Genomic DNA, 20,159 nt, shown 5'->3' with positions numbered 1-20,159 from the left:
GGGGGGGGGGGTGAAGGAAATATGCCCTAGAGGCAATAATAAAGTTATTATTTATTTCCTTATATCATGGTAAATGTTTATTATTCATGCTAGAATTGTATAAACCAGAAACATGATACATGTGTGAATACATAGACAAACAGAATGTCACTAGTATGCATCTACTTGACTAGCTCGTTGATGAAAGATGGTTATGTTTCCTAGCCATAGACAAAGAGTTGTCATTTGATTAACGGGATCACATCATTAGGAGAATGATGTGATTGACTTGACCCATTCCGTTAGCTTAGCACTTGATCGTTTAGTTTGTTGCTATTGCTTTCTTCATGACTTATACATGTTCCTATGACTATGAGATTATGCAACTCCCGTTTATCGGAGGAACACTTTGTGTGCTACCAAACGTCACAACATAACTGGGTGATTATAAAGGTGCTCTATAGGTGTCTCCGAAGGTACTTGTTGGGTTGGCGTATTTCGATATTAGGATTTGTCACTCCGATTGTCGGAGACGTATCTCCAGGCCCACTCGGTAATACACATCACTTAAGCCTAGCAAGCATTGCAACTAATGAGTTAGTTGCAGGATGATGTGTTACGGAACGAGTAAAGAGACTTGCCGGTAATGAGATTGAACTAGGTATTGAGATACCGACGATCGAATCTCAGGCAAGTAACATACCGATGACAAAAGGAACAACGTATGTTGTTATGCGGGTTGACCGATAAAGATCTTCGTAGAATATGTAGGAGCCAATATGAGCATCCAAGTTCTGCTATTGGTTATTGACTAGAGACGTGTCTCGGTCATGTCTACATAGTTTTCGAACCCGTAGGGTCCTCACGCTTAAAGTTCGATGACGGTTATATTATGAGTTTATGGTTTTTGATGTACCGAAGGTAGTTCGAAGTCCCGGATATGATCACGGACATGACGAGGAGTCTCTAAATGGTCGAGACATAAAGATCGATATATTGTATGACTATGTTCGGACACCGGAATGGTTTCGGGGAGTTTCGGGCATATACGGGAGTACGGGGGGGTTACCGGAACCCCCCGGGGAGACTAATGGGCCTATTGGGCCCTAATGGAGAAGAGGAGGGGCGGCCAAAGGGCAACTGTGCGCCCCCTTCCCCCCAGTCCGAATTGGACAAGGAGGGGGGGCGCCCCCCTTTCCTTTCCCTTCTCTCTCCTTCCCTCTCCTCTCCTACTCCCACAGGGAAAAGGGGGAGTCCTACTCCTGGTGGGAGTAGGACTCCTCATGGGGCGCACCTAGGGTGGCCGGCCCCCTCCTCCTCCTCCACTCCATTATATACGGGGAGAGAGGCACCCCTTGGAGACACAACAATTGATCTCTTGGATCTTTTAGACGTGTGTGGTGCCCCTCTCCACCATAGCCCACCTCGATAATATCGTAGCGGTGCTTAGGCGAAGCCCTGCGACGGTAGAACATAAACATCTTCACCACGCCGTCGTGCTGACGAAACTCTCCCTCAAAGCTCGGCTGGATCGGAGTTCGAGGGACATCATCGAGTTGAACGTGTGTAGAACTCGGAGGTGCCGTGCGTTCGGTACTTGATCGGTCGGATCGTGAAGACATACAACTACATCAACGCGTTGTGCTAAGCTTCCGCTTTCGGTCTACGAGGGTACTTGGACTGATACGTCTCCAACGTATCTATAATTTTTGATTGTTCCGTGCTATTATATTATCAACCTTGGATGTTTTATATGCATTTATATGCTATTTTATATGACTTTTGGGACTAAACTGTTAACCTAGAGCCCAGTGCCAGTTTCTGTTTTTTCCTTGTTTTAGGGTTTCCAAGAAAAGGAATATCAAACGGAGTCCAAACGGAATGAAACCTTTGGAAAAGTTATTTTTGGAAAGAAAGCAATACAGGAGACTTGGAGTGCACGTCAGGGGATCAACGAGGAAGCCACGAGGCAGGGGGGCGCGCCCTCCATCCTCGTGGGCCCCTCGTGGCTCCCCTGATGTATTTCTTCCGCCTATATATATCCATATACCCTAAAACTACCGGGGAGTAGAATAGATCGGGAGTTCCACCGCCAGAAGCCTCCGTAGCCACCGAAAACCAATCTAGACCCGTTCTGACACCCTGCCGGAGGGGAAATCCCTCTCCGGTGGCCATCTTCATCATCCTGGTGCTCTCCATGACAAGGAGGGAGTAGTTCTCCCTCGGGACTGAGGGTATGTACCAGTAGCTATGTGTTTGATCTCTCTCTCTCTCATGTTCTTGAGGTGATACGATCTTGATGTATCGCGAGCTTTGCTATTATATTTGGATCCTATGATGTTTCTTCCCCCCTCTACTCTCTTGTAATGGATTGAGTTTCCCCTTTGAAGTTATCTTATCGGATTGAGTCTTTAAAGATTTGAGAACACTTGATGTATGTCTTGCCGTGCGTATCTGTGGTGACAATGGGATATCGCGTGATTCACTTGATGTATGTTTTGGTGACCAACTTGCGGGTTCCGCCCATGAACTTATGCATAGGGGTTGGCACACATTTTCGTCATGATTCTTCGGTAGAAACTTTGGGGCACTCTTTGAGGTTCTATGTGTTGGTTGAATAGATGAATCTGAGACTGTGTGACGCATATCGTATAATCATACCCACAGATACTTGAGGTGACATTGGAGTATCTAGGTGACATTAGGATTTTGGTTGATTTGTGTCTTAAGGTGTTATTCTAGTATGAACTCTAGGGCTGTTTGTGACACTTATAGGAATAGCCCAACGGATTGATTGGAAAGAATAACTTTGAGGTGGTTTCGTACCCTACCATAATCTCTTCGTTTGTTCTCCGCTATTAGTGACTTTGAAGTGACTCTTTGTTGCATGTTGAGGGATAGTTATATGATCCAATTATGTTATTATTGTTGAGAGAACTTGCACTAGTGAAAGTATGAACCCTAGGCCTTGTTTCCTAGCATTGCAATACCGTTTACGCTCACTTTTATCATTAGTTACCTTGCTGTTTTTATATTTTCAGATTACAAATACCTTTATCTACTATCCATATACCACGTGTATCACCATCTCTTCGCCGAACTAGTGCACCTATACAATTTACCGTTGTATTGGGTGTGTTGGGGACACAAGAGACTCTTTGTTATTTGGTTGTAGGGTTGCTTGAGAGAGACCATCTTAATCCTACGCCTCCTATGGATTGATAAACCTTAGGCCATCCACTTGAGGGAAATTTGCTATTGTCCTACAAACCTCTGCACTTGGAGGCCCAAGAACGTCTACAAGAAGAAGGTTGTGTAGTAGACATCAAGCTCTTTTTTGGTGCCGTTGCCGGGGAGGTTAGTGCTTGAAGGTATATCTTTAGATCTTGCAATCGAATCTTTTTGTTTCTTGTTTTAGCACTACTTTATTTTATAAAATAAAATTACAAAAAATGGAATTAAGTTTGCCTCATACGCTTCATCTTTTTAGTATCTTTCGTGAGTATGATGGAAAGGAAAATTGTGCCAAAGTGTTAGAAGAAGAATGCATTAAAATGTTTGGCACTAAATCTTTGAATGATGAGCATGATTGCAATGTTGTTAGTATGAACTCCTTGAATATCCATAGTACTAATGATGATTGCACTAGTTATGTTGAAAATGTCTCCTATAAACATGTCAATTTTTGTGGAGTGCATTGGGTTTGCAAGTATACACCAAATAGGGAAGATAGATATTGCAAGAGGCATTAGCATTTAGAAACTAAATGGTTACAAGAAAGGCTAGAAGTTTGTGCCGAAAATTTAATTTTTCTTAGCCGTACTTGTGAACTTTGCAATGAACATGATCATTTCAGTACCCAATGCAAATTGTTTCATGATCGTATCGTATCCAAAAATTGTGATGACTTGATTTCCCTTGCACATCATAATGAACTCAGTCTGCTCTTGGGTTATGAAGAAATGAAATGTATAACTAAGGATATTCCACAATTTTCCCTTGATAGAGTTCTTCATTTTGATCTAGAGGAAATTTATATGTATTGTGCGGTGAATTGCATTGAAAATCCTTATATTGCCAATTACATAAAGAAAAGAAAAGAAATATAAGATGAAGAGAATACTAATGAAAGGGAAGAGACTTCCCAATACCCTCATATTATTTCTTATGATGAATCAGGTAACGAGGAGGAGCCTCCTATTCAACCAATCTCATTAATAAGGAGCTCCAAAAAGAGGATTGAACCCACACATGGTGTGGTGAAGAAGAAGAAAAGAAAAAGGAAGAGAGGTAAAAAGATATCTCTCCCAAATAATGCTGCTCCTATTACTATTGTGCCTCATGAAAATATAATTGTGGAAGATAATGACACTTCTTATGATCTTGAAAATCTTTTTGGCACTTGCTTGGAAGAATATGATAATTGCTATACTATTGGTGCTATCCATACTATTAATGATGAAAGTGATTATGCTTATGATATGAAAAGGCCCAAGCTTGGGGATGCTATGTTTGATGAAGATGATGTTTTTGAGAATATATTTGCGGCAATTAATGTTTGTCCCAAGCTTGGGGATGCTACGTTTAATGAAGATGATATTTTTAGTCTCCCAAGTTTTGATATGCAAATTTATAATGATGATAGCATGCCTCCTACTTATGATGATTATTGTGATGATACTTATGATATAAAAAGTAGTGATTATATTTATAAAACTTTTCATGATCATGATTACCATTTTTCTGAACATTACTCTTTTAATGTGGAAACAATTTATAGTATTCGAGTTTCTTATGATACTCCCACTATTATTCATGAGAAGAATTTTGCTTATGTGGAGAGTAGTAAATTTTCTATGCTTGTAGATCATGAAAAGAATGCTTTAGGTGCTGGTTATATTGTTGAATTAATTCATGATGCTACTGAAAATTACTATGAGGAAGGAATATATGCTTGTAGGAATTGCAATAATATCAAGTTTCCTCTCTATGTGCTTAAAGTTTTGAAGTTATGCTTGTTTTACCTTCCTATGCAAGTTGATTCTTGTTCCCACAAGTTTTTGCTCAAAAAATCCCTATTCATATGAAGTGGGTTAGGCTTAAATGTTCTAGTCATATTCTTCATGATGCCCTCTTTATGTTACAATTCTTATCCTTTATGCGAGCATCATTGAAATCATCATGCCTAGCTAGGGGCGTTAAACGATAGCGCTTGTTGGGAGGCAACCCAACTTTATTTTTGTTCCTTGCTTTTTTCTCCTGTTTAGTAATAAATAATTTATCTAGCCTCTGTTATGATTGAGTTTTTATGTTTTAGTTAGTGTTTGTGCCAAGTAGAACCGTTGGGAAGACTTGGGGAAAGTCTTGTTGATCTTGCTGTAAAAATAGAAACTTTAGCGCTCACGAGAATTGCTGCCATTTTTATTAGAGAGTGATATTTAGTTAATTATTTTTATAGATGATTAATAGATAAATTCCTCACGCCCAGCAATTTGTTTTAGAATTTTTGGGGTTCCAGAAGTTTTCGTTAGTTACAGATTGCCACAGACTGTTCTGTTTTTGACAGATTCTGTTTTTCGTGTGTTGTTTGCTTATTTTGATGAATCTATGGCTAGTAAAATAGTTTATAAACCATAGATAAGTTGGAATACTGTAGGTTTAACACCAATATAAATAAATAATGAGTTCATTACAGTACCTTGAAGTGGTGTTTTGTTTTCTTTTGCTAATGGAGCTTACGAGTTTTCTGTTAAGTTTTGTGTTGTGAAGTTTTCAAGTTTTGGGTAAAGATTCGATGGACTATGGAATAAGGAGTGGCAAGAGCCTAAGCTTGGGGATTCCCAAGGCACCCCAAGGTAATATTCAAGGACAACCAAGAGCCTAATCTTGGGGATGCCCCGGAAGGCATCCCCTCTTTCGTCTTCGTTCATCGGTAACTTTACTTGGAGCTATATTTTTATTCACCACATGATATGTGTTTTGCTTGGAGCGTCAATTTATTTTATTTTGTTTTTCTTTCTGTTTGAATAAATTATCAAGATCTGAAATTATTAAATGTTAGAGATTCTTCACATAGTTGCATAATTATTTGACTACTCATTGATCTTCACTTATATCTTTTGGAGTAGTTAGTTGTTGCTCTAGTGCTTCACTTATATCTTTTTAGAGCACGGCGATGGTTTTATTTTAAAGAAATAGATGAACTCTCATGCTTCACTTATATCATTTTGAGAGTCTCTAAATAGCATGGTAGTTTGCTTTGGTTATGAAACTAGTCCTAATATGATGGGCATCCAAGAGGGATATAATAAAAACTTTCATATAAAGTGCATTGAATACTATGAGAAGTTTGATACTTGATGATTGTCTTGAGATATGAGGATGGTAATATTAGAGTCATGCTAGTGAGTAGTTGTGAATTTGAAAGATACTTGTGTTAAAGTTTGTGATTCCCATAGCATGCACGTATGGTGAACCGTTATGTGATGAAGTCGGAGCAAGATTTATTTATTGATTGTCTTCCTTATGAGTGGCGGTCGGGGACGAGCGATGGTCTTTTCCTACCAATCTATCCTCCTAGGAGCATGCGCGTAGTACTTTGTTTTGATAACTAATAGATTTTTGCAATAAGTATGTGAGTTCTTTATGACTAATGTTGAGTCCATGGATTATACGCACTCTCACCCTTCCACCATTGCTAGCCACTCTAGTACCGCGCAACTTTCGCTGATACCATAAACCCACCATTTACCTTCCTCAAAACAGCCACCATACCTACCTATCATGGCATTTCCATAGCCATTCCGAGATATATTGCCATGCAACTTACCACCGTTCCATTTATTATGACACGCTCCATCATTGTCATATTGCTTTGCATGATCATGTAGTGACATTGTATTTGTGGCAAAGCCACCGTTCATAATTCTTTCATACATGTCACTCTTGATTCATTGCATACCCCGGTACACCGCCGGAGGCATTCACATAGAGTCATATTTTGTTCTAAGTATCGAGTTGTAATTGTTGAGTTGTAAGTAAATAAAAGTGTGATGATCATCATTTTTAGAGCATTGTCCCAAGTGAGGAAAGGATGATGGAGACTATGATTCCCCCACAAGTCGGGATGAGACTCCGGACGAAAAAAAGAGAGGCCAAAGAATCCCAAATATAAAAAAGAGGCCATAAAAAAAGAGAAGGCCCAAATAAAAAAATAAAAAATGAGAGAAAAAGAGAGAAGGGGCAATGCTACTATCCTTTTACCACACTTGTGCTTCAAAGTAGCACCATGATCTTCATGATAGAGAGTCTCCTATGTTGTCACTTTCATATACTAGTGGGAATCTTTCATTATAGAACTTGGCTTGTATATTCCAATGATGGGCTTCCTCAAAATGCCCTAGGTCTTCATGAGCAAGCAAGTTGGATGCACACCCACTAGTTTCTTTTGTTGAGCTTTCATACATTTATAGCTCTAGTGCATCCGTTGCATGGCAATCCCTACTCACTCACTTTGATATCTATTGATGGGCATCTCCATAGCCCGTTGATACGCCCAGTTGATGTGAGACTATCTTCTCCCTTTTTGTCTTCTCCACAACCACCATTCTATTCCACCTATAGTGCTATGTCCATGGCTCATGCCCATGTATTGCATGAAGATTGAAAAAGTATGAGAACATCAAAAGTATGAAACAATTGCTTGGCTTGTCATCGGGGTTGTGCATGATTTAAATATTTTATGTGGTGAAGATAGAGCATAGCCAGACTATATGATTTTGTAGGGATGAACTTCCTTTGGCCATGTTATTTTGAGAAGACATGATTGCTTAGTTAGTATGCCTGAAGTATTATTATTTTTATGTCAATATTAAACTTTTGTCTTGAATCTTATGGATCTGAATATTCTTGCCACAATAAAGAGAATTATATGGATAAATATGTTAGGTAGCATTCCATGTCAAAAATTCTGTTTTTATCATTTACCTACTCGAGGACGAGCAAGAATTAAGCTTGGGGATGCAGATACGTCTCCAACTTATCTATAATTTTTGATTGTTCCATGCTATTATATTATCAACCTTGGATGTTTTATGTGCATTTATATGCTATTTTATATGACTTCTGGGACTAACCTATTAACTTAGAGCCCAGTGCCAGTTTCTGTTTTTTCCTTGTTTTAGGGTTTCGAAGAAAAGGAATATCAAATGGAGTCCAAACGGAATGAAACCTTCGGAAAAGTTATTTTTGGAAAGAAAGCAATACAGGAGACTTGGAGTGCACGTCAGGGGATCAACGACGAAACCATGAGGCAGGGGGGGCGCCCACCCCCTGGGCGCGCCCTCCACCCTCGTGGGCCCCTCTTGGCTCCCTGATGTATTTTTTCCGCCTATATATATCCATATACCCTAAAACTATCGGGGAGCAGAATAGATCGGGAGTTCCGCCGCCAGAAGCCTCTGTAGCCACTGAAAACCAATCTAGACCCGTTCCGACACCCTGCCGGAGGGGGGATCCCTCTCCGGTGGCCATCTTCATCATCCTGGTGCTCTCCATGACGAGGAGGGATTAGTTCTCCCTCGGGGCTGAGGGTATGTATCAGTAGCTATGTGTTTGATCTCTCTCTCTCTCTCTCTCGTGTTCTTGAGGTGATACAATCTTGATGTATCGCGAGCTTTGTTATTATATTTGGATCCTATGATGTTTCTTCCCCCCTCTACTCTCTTGTAATGGATTGAGTTTCCCCTTAGAAGTTATCTTATCGGATTGAGTCTTTAAAGATTTGAGAACACTTGATGTATGTCTTGCCGTGCGTATCTGTGGTGACAATGGGATATCGCATGATTCACTTGATGTATGTTTTGGTGACCAATTTGCGGGTTCTGCCCATGAACTTATGCATAGGGGTTGGCACACGTTTTCGTCGTGATTCTCCGGTAGAAACTTTGGGGCACTCTTTGAGGTTCTATGTGTTGGTTGAATAGATGAATCTGAGATTGTGTGATGCATATCATATAAACATACCCACGGATACTTGAGGTGACATTGGAGTATCTAGGTTACATTAGGGTTTTGGTTTATTTGTGTCTTAAGGTGTTATTCTAGTACGAACTCTAGGGCTGTTTGTGACACTACAAGGAATAGCCCAACGGATTGATTGGAAAGAATAACTTTGAGGTGGTTTTGTACCCTACCATAATCTCTTCGTTTGTTCTCCGCTATTAGTGACTTTGGAGTGACTCTTTGTTGCATGTTGAGGGATAATTATATGATCCAATTATGTTATTATTATTGAGAGAACTTGCACTAGTGAAAGTATGAACCCTAGGCCTTGTTTCCTAGCATTGCAATACTGTTTACGCTCACTTTTATCATTAGTTACCTTGCTGTTTTTATATTTTTAGATTACAAATACCTTTATCTACTATCCATATACCACTTGTATCACCATCTCTTTGCCGAACTAGTGCACCTATACAATTTACCATTGTATTGGGTGTGTTGGGGACACAAGAGACTCTTTGCTATTTGGTTGCAGGGTTGCTTTGGAGAGACCATCTTCATCCTACGCCTCCTACGGATTGATAAACCTTAGGCCATCCACTTGAGGGAAATTTGCTACTGTCCTACAAACCTCTGCACTTGGAGGCCCAACAACGTCTACAAGAAGAAGGTTGTGTAGTAGACATCATGGACACACTCTCCCCTCTCGTTGCTATGCATCACCATGATCTTGCATGTGCGTAGGAATTTTTTTGAAATTACTACGTTCCCCAACAGTGGCATCCGAGCCTGGTTTTATGCGTTGATGTTATATGCACGAGTAGAACACAAGTGAGTTGTGGGCGATACAAGTCATACCGCTTACCAGCATGTCATACTTTGGTTCGGCGGTATTGTTGGATGAAGCGGCCCGGACCGACATTACGTGTACGCTTACGAGAGACTGGTTCTACCGATGTGCTTTGCACACAGATGGCTGGCGGGTTGTCCAGTTCTCCAACTTTAGTTGAACCGAGTGTGGCTACGCCCGGTCATTGAGAAGGTTAAAACAACACTAACTTGACGAACTATCGTTGTGGTTTTGATGCGTAGGTAAGAACGGTTCTTGCTCAGTGCTGCCTTTTGAGCACTTGTGTTGGTTTTCCCTTGAAGAGGAAAGGGTGATGCAGTAAAGTAGTGTAAGTATTTCCCTCACTTTTTGAGAACCAAGGTATCAATCCAGTAGGAGGCTACGCGCCAGTCCCTCGCACCTACACAAAACAAATAAATCCTCGCAACCAACGCGATAAGGGGTTGTCAATCCCTACATGGTCACTTGCGAGAGTGAGATCTGATAGATATGATAAGATAATTATTTTGGTATTTTTATGATAAAGATGCAAAGTAAAATAAAAGGCAATGAAAATAATTAAGTGTTGGAAGATTAATATGATGAAGATAGACCCGGGGGCCATAGGTTTCACTAGTGGCTTCTCTCAAGAGCATAAGTATTTTACGGTGGGTGAACAAATTACTATTGAGTAATTGACAGAATTGGGCATAGTTATGAGAATATCTAGGTATGATCATGTATATAGGCATCACGTCCAAGACAAGTAGACCGACTCCTGCCTGCATCTACTACTATTACTCCACACATCGACCGCTATCCAGCATGCATCTAGAGTATTAAGTTCAAGAGAACAAAGTAACGCTTTAAGCAAGATGACATGATGTAGAGGGATAAACTCATGCAATATGATGAAACCCCCATCTTGTTATCCTCGATGGCAACAATACAATACGTGCCTTGCTGCCCCTACTATCACTTGGAAAGGACACCGCAAGATTGAACCCAAAGCTAAGCACTTCTCCCATTGCAAGAAAGATCAATCAAGTAGGCCAAACCAAACTGATAATTCAAAGGGACTTGCAAAGATAACCAATCATACATAAAAGAATTCAGAGAAGATTCAAATATTGTTCATAGATAAACTTGATCATAAACCCACAATTCATCGGTCTCAACAAACACACCGCAAAAGAAGATTACATCGAATAGATCTCCACAAGAGAGGGGGAGAACTTTGTATTGAGATCCAAAAAGAGAGAAGAAGCCATCTAGCTAATAACTATGGACCCGAAGGTCTGAGGTAAACTACTCACACTTCATCGGAAGGGATATGATGTTGATGTAGAAGCCCTCCGTGATCGATGCCCCCTCCGGCGGAGCTCCGGAACAGGCCCCAAGATGGGACCTCGTGGATACAGAAAGTTACGGTGGTGGAATTAGGGGTTTGGCTCCTGTTATGATCGTTTGGGGGTACGTAGGTATATATAGGAGGAAGAAGTATGTCAGTGGAGCAACAAGGGGCCCACGAGGGTGGAGGGCGCGCCTGGGGGGGTGGGCGCGCCTGCCTCCCTGTTGGTTGCTTGACGTAGGGTCCAAGTCTCCTGGATCTTGTTCGTTCCAAAAATCACGTTCCCGAAGGTTTCATTCAGTTTGGACTCCGTTTGATATTCCTTTTCTTCGAAACCCTAAAATAGGCAAAAAAACAGCAATTCTGGGCTGGGCCTCCAGTTAATAGGTTAGTCCCAAAAATAATATAAAAGTGGATAATAAAGCCCAATGATGTCCAAAACAGAAGATAATATAGCATGGAGCAATAAAAAATTATAGATACGTTGGAGACGTATCACTCAGCCCGTAGCAGCCACGTAAAACTTGCAACAACAAAGTAGATGACATCTAACTTGTTTTTGCAGGGCATGTTGTGATGTGATATGGTCAATACACGATGTTATATTTTATTGTATGAGATGATCATGTTTTGTAACCGAGTTATCGGCAATTGGCAGGAGCCATATGGTTGTTGCTTTATTGTATGCAATGCAATCACCCTGTAATTGCTTTACTTTGTCACTAAGCGGTAGCGATAGTAGTAGAAGCAATAGTTGGCGAGACGACAACGATGCTACGATGGAGATCAAGGTGTCACGCCGGTGACGATGGTGATCATGACGGTGCTTCGGAGATGGAGATCACAAGCACAAGATGATGATGGCCATATCATATCACTTATATTGATTGCATGTGATGTTTATCTTTTATGCATCTTATTTTGCTTTGATTGACAGTAGCATTATAAGATGATCTCTCACTAAATTTCAAGATAAAAGTGTTCACCCTTAGTATGCACCGTTGCCAAAGTTCGTCGTGCCCAGACACCACGTGATGATCGGGTGTGATAAGTTGTACGTCCATCTACAACGGGTGCAAGCCAGTTTTGCACACGCAGAATACTCATGTTAAACTTGACAAGCCTAGCATATGCAGATATGGCCTCGAAACACTGAGACCGAAAGGTTGAGCGTGAATCATATAGTAGATATGATCAACATAATGATGTTCACCATTGAAAACCACTCCATTTCACGTGATGATCGGTTATGGTTTAGTTGATGTGGATCACGTGATCACTAAGATGATTAGAGAGATATCTATCTAAGTGGGAGTTCTTAAGTAATATGATTAATTGGACTTAAATTTTTCATGAACTTAGTACCTGATAGTATTTTGCATGTCTATGTTTGTTGTAGATAGATGGCTCGTGCCATTGTTCCGTTGATTTTTAATGCGTTCCTTGAGAAAGCAAAGTTGAAAGATGATGGTCGCAATTACACGGACTGGGTCCGTAACTTCAAGATTATCCTCATTGATGCACAGAAGAATTACGTCCTGAAAGCACCGCTAAGTGCCAAACCTGCTGCAGGAGCAACACCAGATGTTATGAATACCTGGCAGAGCAAAGCTGATGACTACTCAATAGTTCAATGTGCCATGCTTTACGGCTTAGACCCAGGAATTCAACGACGTTTTGAACGTCATGGAGCATATGAGATGTTCCAGGAGTTGAAGTTAATATTTCAAGCAAATGCCCGGATTGAGAGATATGAAGTCTCCAATAAGTTCTATAGCTGCAAGATGGAGGAGAATAGTTCTGTAAGTGAGCATATACTCAAAATGTCTGGGTATCATAATCACTTGACTCAACTGGGTGTTAATCTTCCTATTGATAGTGTCATTAACAGAGTTCTTCAATCACTGCCACCAAGCTACAAAAGCTTCGTGATGAACTATAATATGCAAGGGATGAATAAGACAATTCCCGAGCTCTTCGCAATGTTAAAGGCAACGGAGGTAGAAATCAAAAAGGAGCATCAAGTGTTGATGGTCAATAAGACCGCCAGTTTCAAGAAAAAGGGCAAAGGGAAGAAGAAGGGGAACTTCAAGAAGAACAGCAAACAAGTTGCTGCTCAGGAGAAGAAACCCAAGTCTGGACCTAAGCCTGAGACTGAGTGCTTCTACTGCAAACAGACTGGTCACTGGAAGCGGAACTGCCCCAAGTAGTTGGCGGATAAGAAGGATGGCAAGGTGAACAAAGGTATATGTGATATACATGTTATTGACGTATACCTTACCGGAGCTCACAGTAGCACCTGGGTATTTGATATTGGTTTTGTTGCTAATATTTGCAACTCGAAACAAGGACTACGGGTTAAGCGAACACTGGCTAAGGACGAGGCGCTGCACGTGGGAAATGGTTCCAAAGTTGATGTGATCGCTATCGGCACGCTACCTCTACATCTACCTTCGGGATTAGTTTTAGACCTAAATAATTGTTATTTGGCGCCAGCGTTGAGCATGAACATTATATCTGGATCTTGTTTAATGCGAGACGGTTATTCATTTAAATCTGAGAATAATGGTTGTTCTATTTATATGAGTAATATCTTTTATGGTCATGCACCCTTAAAGAGTGGTCTTTTTTTTGATGAATCTCGATAGTAGTGATACACATATTCATAATGTTGAAGCCAAAAGATGCAGAGTTGATAATGATAGTGCAACTTATTTGTGGCACTGCCGTTTGGGTCATATTGGTTTAAAGCGCATGAAGAAACTCCATACTGATGGACTTTTGGAATCACTTGATTATGAATCACTTGGTACTTGCGAACCATGCCTCATGGGCAAGATGACTAAAATGTCGTTCTCCGGAACTATGGAGCGAACAACTGATTTGTTGGAGATCATACATACTAATGTATGTGGTCCAATGAATGTTGAGGCTCGCAGCGGGTATCGTTATTTTCTCACCTTCACAGATGATTTAAGCAGATATGGGTATATCTACTTAATGAAACATAAGTCTGAAACATTTGAAAAGTTCAAAGAATTTTAGAGTGAAGTTGAAAATCATCGTAACAAGAAAATAAAATTTCTACTATCTGATCATGGAGGAGAATATTTGAGTTATGAGTTTGGTCTACATTTGAAACAATGCGGAATAGTTTCGCAACTCACGCCACCCGGAACACCACACCGTAATGGTGTGTCCGAATGTCGTAATCGTACTTTACTAGATATGGTGTGATCTATGAAGTCTCTTACTGATTTAACGCTATCTTTTTGGGGTTATGCTTTAGAGACGGCCGCATTCACGTTAAATAGGGTACCATCAAAATCCGTTGAGACGACACCTTATGAACTATGGTTTGGCAAGAAACCAAAGTTGTCGTTTCTTAAAGTTTGGGGCTGCAATGCTTATGTGAAAAAACTTCAACTTGATAAGCTTGAACCCAAATCGGAGAAAAGTGTCTTCATAGGATACCCAAAAGAAATAGTTGGGTACACCTTCTATCACAGATCCGAGGGCAAGACATTCGTTGCTAAGAATGGATCCTTTCTAGAGAAGGAGTTTCTCTCGAAAGAAGTGAGTGGGAGGAAAGTAGAACTTGATGAGGTAACAGTACCTGCTCCCTTATTGGAAAGTAGTTCATCACAGAAACCAGTTCCTGTGACGTCTACACCAATTAGTGAGGAAGTTAATGATGATGATCATGAAACTTCAGATCAAGTTGTTACTGAACCTCGTAGGTCAACCAGAGTAAGATCCGCGCCAGAGTGGTATGGTAATCCTGTTCTGGAGGTTATGTTGCTAGACCATGACGAACCTCTGAACTATGAAAAAGCGATGGTGAGCCCAGATTCCGCAAAATGGCTTGAGGCCATGAAATCTGAGATGGGATCCATGTATGAGAACAAAGTGTGGACTTTGGTTGACTTGCCCAATGATCGGCAAGCCATCGAGAATAAATGGATCTTCAAGAAGAAGACTGACGCTGATGGTAATGTTACCGTCTATAAAGCTCGACTTGTTGCAAAAGGTTTTTGACAAGTTCAAGGGATTGACTACGATGAGACCTTCTCACCCGTAGCGATGCTTAAGTCTGTCCGAATCATGTTAGCAATTGCTGCATTTTTTATGATTATGAAATTTGGCAAATGGATGTAAAAACTGCATTCCTGAATGGATTTCTGAAAGAAGAGTTGTATATGATGCAACCTGAAGGTTTTGTCGATCCAAAGGGAGCTAACAAAGTATGTAAGCTCCAACGATCCATTTATGGACTGGTGCAAGCCTCTCGGAGTTGGAATAAACGTTTTGATAGTGTGATCAAAGCATATAGTTTTATACAGACTTTTGGAGAAGCCTGTACAAGAAAGTGAGTAGGAGCTCTGTAGCATTTCTAATATCATATGTGGATGACATATTGTTGATTGGAAATGATATAAAATTTCTGGATAGCATAAAAGGATATTTGAGTAAGAGTTTTTCAATGAAAGACCTCGGTGGAGCTACTTATATATTGGGCATCAAGATCTATAGAGATAGATCGAGACGCTTAATTGGACTTTCACAAAGCACATACCTTGACAAAGGTTTGAAGAAGTTCAAAATGGATCAAGCAAAGAAAGGGTTCTAGCCTGTGCTACAAGGTGTGAAATTGAGTAAGACTCAATGCCCGACCATTGTAGAAGATAGAGAGAAAATGAAAGATGTTCCTATGCTTCAGCCATAGGCTCTATCATGTATGCAATGTTGTGTACCAGACCTAATGTGTGCCTTGCTATTAGTTTAGCAGGGAGGTACCAAAGTAATCCAGGAGTGGATCACTGGACAGCGGTCAAGAACATCCTGAAATACCTGAAAAGGACGAAGGATATGTTTCTCGTTTATGGAGGTGACAAAGAGCTCGTCGTAAATGGTTACGTTGATGCAAGATTTGACACTGATCTGGACGATTCTAAATCACAAACCGGATACATGTTTTTATTAAACGGTGGAGCTGTCAGTTGGTGCAGTTCTAAACAAAGCGTCGTAGCAGGATCTACATGTGAAGCGGAATACATAGCTGCTTCGGAAGCAGCAAATGAAGGAGTCTGGATGAAGGAGTTCATATCCGATCTAGGTGTCATACCTAGTGCATCGGGGCCAATGAAAATCTTTTGTGACAATACTGGTGCTATTGCTTTTGCAAAGGAATCCAGATGTCACAAGAGGACCGAGCACACCAAAAAGCGCTTCAACTCCATCCGGGATCAAGTCCAGGTGGGAGACATAGAGATTTGCAAGATACATATGGATCTGAATGTTGCAGACCCGTTGACTAAGCCTCTTCCACGAGCAAAACATGATCAGCACCAAGGCTCCATGGGTGTTAGACTCATTACTGTGTAATCTAGATTATTGACTCTAGTGCAAGTAGGAGACTGAAGGAAATATGCCCTAGAGGCAATAATAAACTTATTATTTATTTCCTTATATGATGATAAATGTTTATTATTCATGCTATAATTGTATTAACCGGAAACATGATACATGTGTGAATACATAGACAAACAGAATGTCACTAGTATGCATCTACTTGACTAGCTCATTGATCAAAGATGGTTATGTTTCCTAGCCATAGACAAAGAGTTGTCATTTGATTAACGGGATCACATCATTAGGATAATGATGTGATTGACTTGACCTATTCTGTTAGCTTAACACTTGATCGTTTAGTTTGTTGCTATTGCTTTCTTCATGACTTATACATGTTCCTATGACTATGAGATTATGCAACTCCCGTTTACCGGAGGAACACTTTGTGTGCTACCAAATGTCACAACGTAACTGGATAATTATAAAGGGCTCTACAGGTGTCTCCGAAGGTACTTGTTGGGTTGGCGTATTTTGAGATTAGGATTTGTCACTCCGATTATCGTAGAGGTATCTCTGGGCCCACTCGGTAATACACATGACTTAAGCCTTGCAAGCATTGCAACTAATGAGTTAGTTGCGGGATGATGTGTTACAGAACGAGTAAAGAGACTTGCCGGTAACGAGATTGAACTAGGTATTGAGATACCGACGATCGAATCTCGGGCAAGTAACATACCGATGACAAAAGGAACAACGTATGTTGTTATGCGGTTTGACCGATAAAGATCTTCGTAGAATATGTAGGAGCCAATATGAGTATCCAGGTTCCGCTATTGGTTATTGACTAGAGACGTGTCTCGGTTATGTCTACATAGTTCTCGAACACATACGGTCCGCACGCTTAAAGTTCGATGACGGTTATATTATGAGTTTATGGTTTTTGATGTACCGAAGGTAGTTCGGAATCCCGGATATGATCACGGACATGACGAGGAGTCTCGAAATGGTTGAGACATAAAGATCGATACATTGGACGACTATGTTCGGACACCGGAATGGTTTCAGGGAGTTTCGGGCATATACCGGAGTACTGGGGGTTACCGGAACCCCCCGGGGAGACTAATGGGCCTATTGGGCCCTAATGGAGAAGAGGAGGGGCGGCCAAAGGGCAGCCACGTGCCCCCTTCCCCCCTAGTCCGAATTGGACAAGGAGGGGGGGGGCCTTTCCTTTCCCTTCTCCCTGCTTCCCTCTCCTCTCCTACTCCCACATGGAAAAGGGGGAGTCCTACTCCTGGTGGGAGTAGGACTCCTCATGGGGCGCGCCTAGGATGGCCTGCCCCCTCCTCCTTCTCCACTCCTTTATATACGGGGAGGAGGCACCCCTTGGAGACACAACAATTGTTCTTTTGGATTTTTTAGCCGTGTGCGGTGCCCCTCTCCATCATAGTCCACCTCGATAATATCGTAGCGGTGCTTAGGCGAAGCCCTGCGACTGTAGAACATCAACATCGTTACCACGGCGTCGTGCTGACGGAACTCTCCCTCAAAGCTCGGCTGGATCGGAGTTCGAGGGATGTCGTCGAGTTGAACGTGTGCAAAACTCGGAGGTGCCGTGCGTTCGGTACTTGATCGGTCGGATCGTGAAGACGTACGACTACATCAACCGCGTTGTGCTAACGCTTCCATTTTTCGGTCTACGAGGGTACGTGGACACACTCTCCCTCTCGTTGCTATGCATCATCATGATCTTGCGTGTGCGTAGATTTTTTTTTTTAAATTACTACGTTCCCCAACAAGGGAAGGGGGCGAGTGGAGATGCTCTGATACCCCAAATGCGAACCGTGCAATTGATGCACAATAAACGTACAAAAGTCCTCGACATGAAGATGACGCGTATTGCGTTGCATGTTTGTGTTGTCACAAATTTACAATGTGTATGTGGATGCCGCATATTGTGAAAACTGAGATTCACTTCTCTCCTATCCCTGCGCCTCCGTCGCCGCCGATCTCGTCCCGGCCGTCGAAGTAGTCCTCCGTGACGTTGCCAACGAGCATGACGCATATGAGCCAGAAGAGCGAGGCGTCGAGGTTGAGGAACGCGGCGGCGCCGAGCAGCCCAGTCTCGGCCGTCGGGCAGGCGTACCCGAGGTTGCGGTGCACGTTCCGGACGTGGTGCATGGCCTCCGTCGCTGTCGCCCACGTCGTCGTCCCTATCCCGGCCACCGTGGCGCCACTAGAAAAAAAACGAAAAAAAATCATATTGCCGGTGTAATTATATTACGACGGTACGACGCGGTGCTTGGTGGATTCGATCCATTACATGGCGAGATGGAAGAAGACGTGGAGCATGGCGTGTAGTCGAAGAGGGCCTTCCTGGGGATGGACCTGCCGTCGTAGGGGAAGAAGACGGAGACGGCGCCGATCCCGGCGCAGCACGCGGCGGCGAGCGCGGACAGGGCGCCCAGCGCCACCGTCGGGTCCGGCGGGAGCCGGCAGACGACCACGTCCGCGCCTCTGATCCGCATCCGGTACGGCGGCTGCGATCGAATGGGACATCGATCATTTGCATGCACGCATAGCGACGTGGTAGCGACGGAGCCAGCTAACAGAATTAGCTTCTTGAGGTCGGCGACGACGGCGAGGACGAAGGAGAGCACGCCGAGGAACGCGGTGACCGCGCGGAACCGCGTGCTGTGCCTCAGAGCCATGGCATCTTCCTACTAATCAATACACTATCTCGCCACCCGTTCCCAATCAAAACACATGAGGACCAAACCAAACCAGGCTGAGATCGGCATACATTACCGGCGACGCGGATTTGTGTTTCTCTGACGCCATTGCCATGCATTTGGGTCACCAACCAGGATCGAACAATCAACAACGCGCATTTTCGCAGGTATCATGTGCGTGCAGAGGGGAGTTTCCGCGCGGGAATCCGGACATGCTCGTGTAAAGATGAATGAAGGGAAGAGCATGTGATACCAATCAATCAATCGTGAAATCGAGATAGTACCTGTGGGAGGCGTCCAACTGAGCGGTTGAATCGCCGGGCAGCGAAGCGGACCAATAAATAGGCGAGGATTGGGAGGCGAGGCGGCAGGGAGGGCCAGCGCGTACCGTGCAGTCTTTTGCTTCGGGCATAAATTGTTGACGATACGCTACATGCAGAAAAGATGTCTTCAGTGCTGCTGCTTTTGGACGTTGTAAGAAATGCACCAGCGTAGGAAAAAACCACAAAAATAATTCCGTCGCCGGGACTTGAACCCGGGTCTCTCGGGTGAGAGCCGAGTATCCTAACCACCTAGACTACGACGGATTGTGTTCGACTGTTGGCACACAGCTTGATGAGTGTGTGTATGTTCCTGTCCCGAACGCAGGCTTAAGATGTGGTTGTATGGTGGCCAGAATACAGTTGATGAGTAAACATAACCAAGCAACGCCCAGGACTTACGCGCTATATATCGTCTGGTCTATGTGATTTAAGGCTAGTTCAAACTGATAGTTCATGACAACAATACGAGTTGACATCAAATTGTTCATGACAATAACACGAGTTGACAGCAAATAGTCCATGTCAACACTACTGGTGCCCAAAGAAGACAATTGGTTCAAAGCAAATAACACATCTGAGTTGCTCGCTAGTTA

The 20,159-nt window shown here is 42.4% G+C and overlaps 1 non-coding gene and 1 pseudogene across 1 annotated transcript; both read right to left on the bottom strand.

Moving 5' to 3' along the window:
- Positions 1-18,428: 18,428 nt before the first annotated feature.
- On the bottom strand, positions 18,429-19,222 carry LOC119354036 (annotated as a pseudogene).
- Positions 19,223-19,757: 535 nt separating this feature from the next.
- TRNAE-CUC lies at positions 19,758-19,830 on the bottom strand. The gene has a single exon. It is a non-coding gene; the product is annotated as a tRNA-Glu (tRNA).
- Positions 19,831-20,159: the final 329 nt, after the last annotated feature.

Source organism: Triticum dicoccoides, chromosome 1A (assembly GCF_002162155.2).
Source record: "Triticum dicoccoides isolate Atlit2015 ecotype Zavitan chromosome 1A, WEW_v2.0, whole genome shotgun sequence".
NCBI lineage: Eukaryota > Viridiplantae > Streptophyta > Magnoliopsida > Poales > Poaceae > Triticum > Triticum dicoccoides.
Note: the sequence above shows the minus strand (reverse complement) of the source record. Positions and strands in the feature narration are given on the sequence as shown.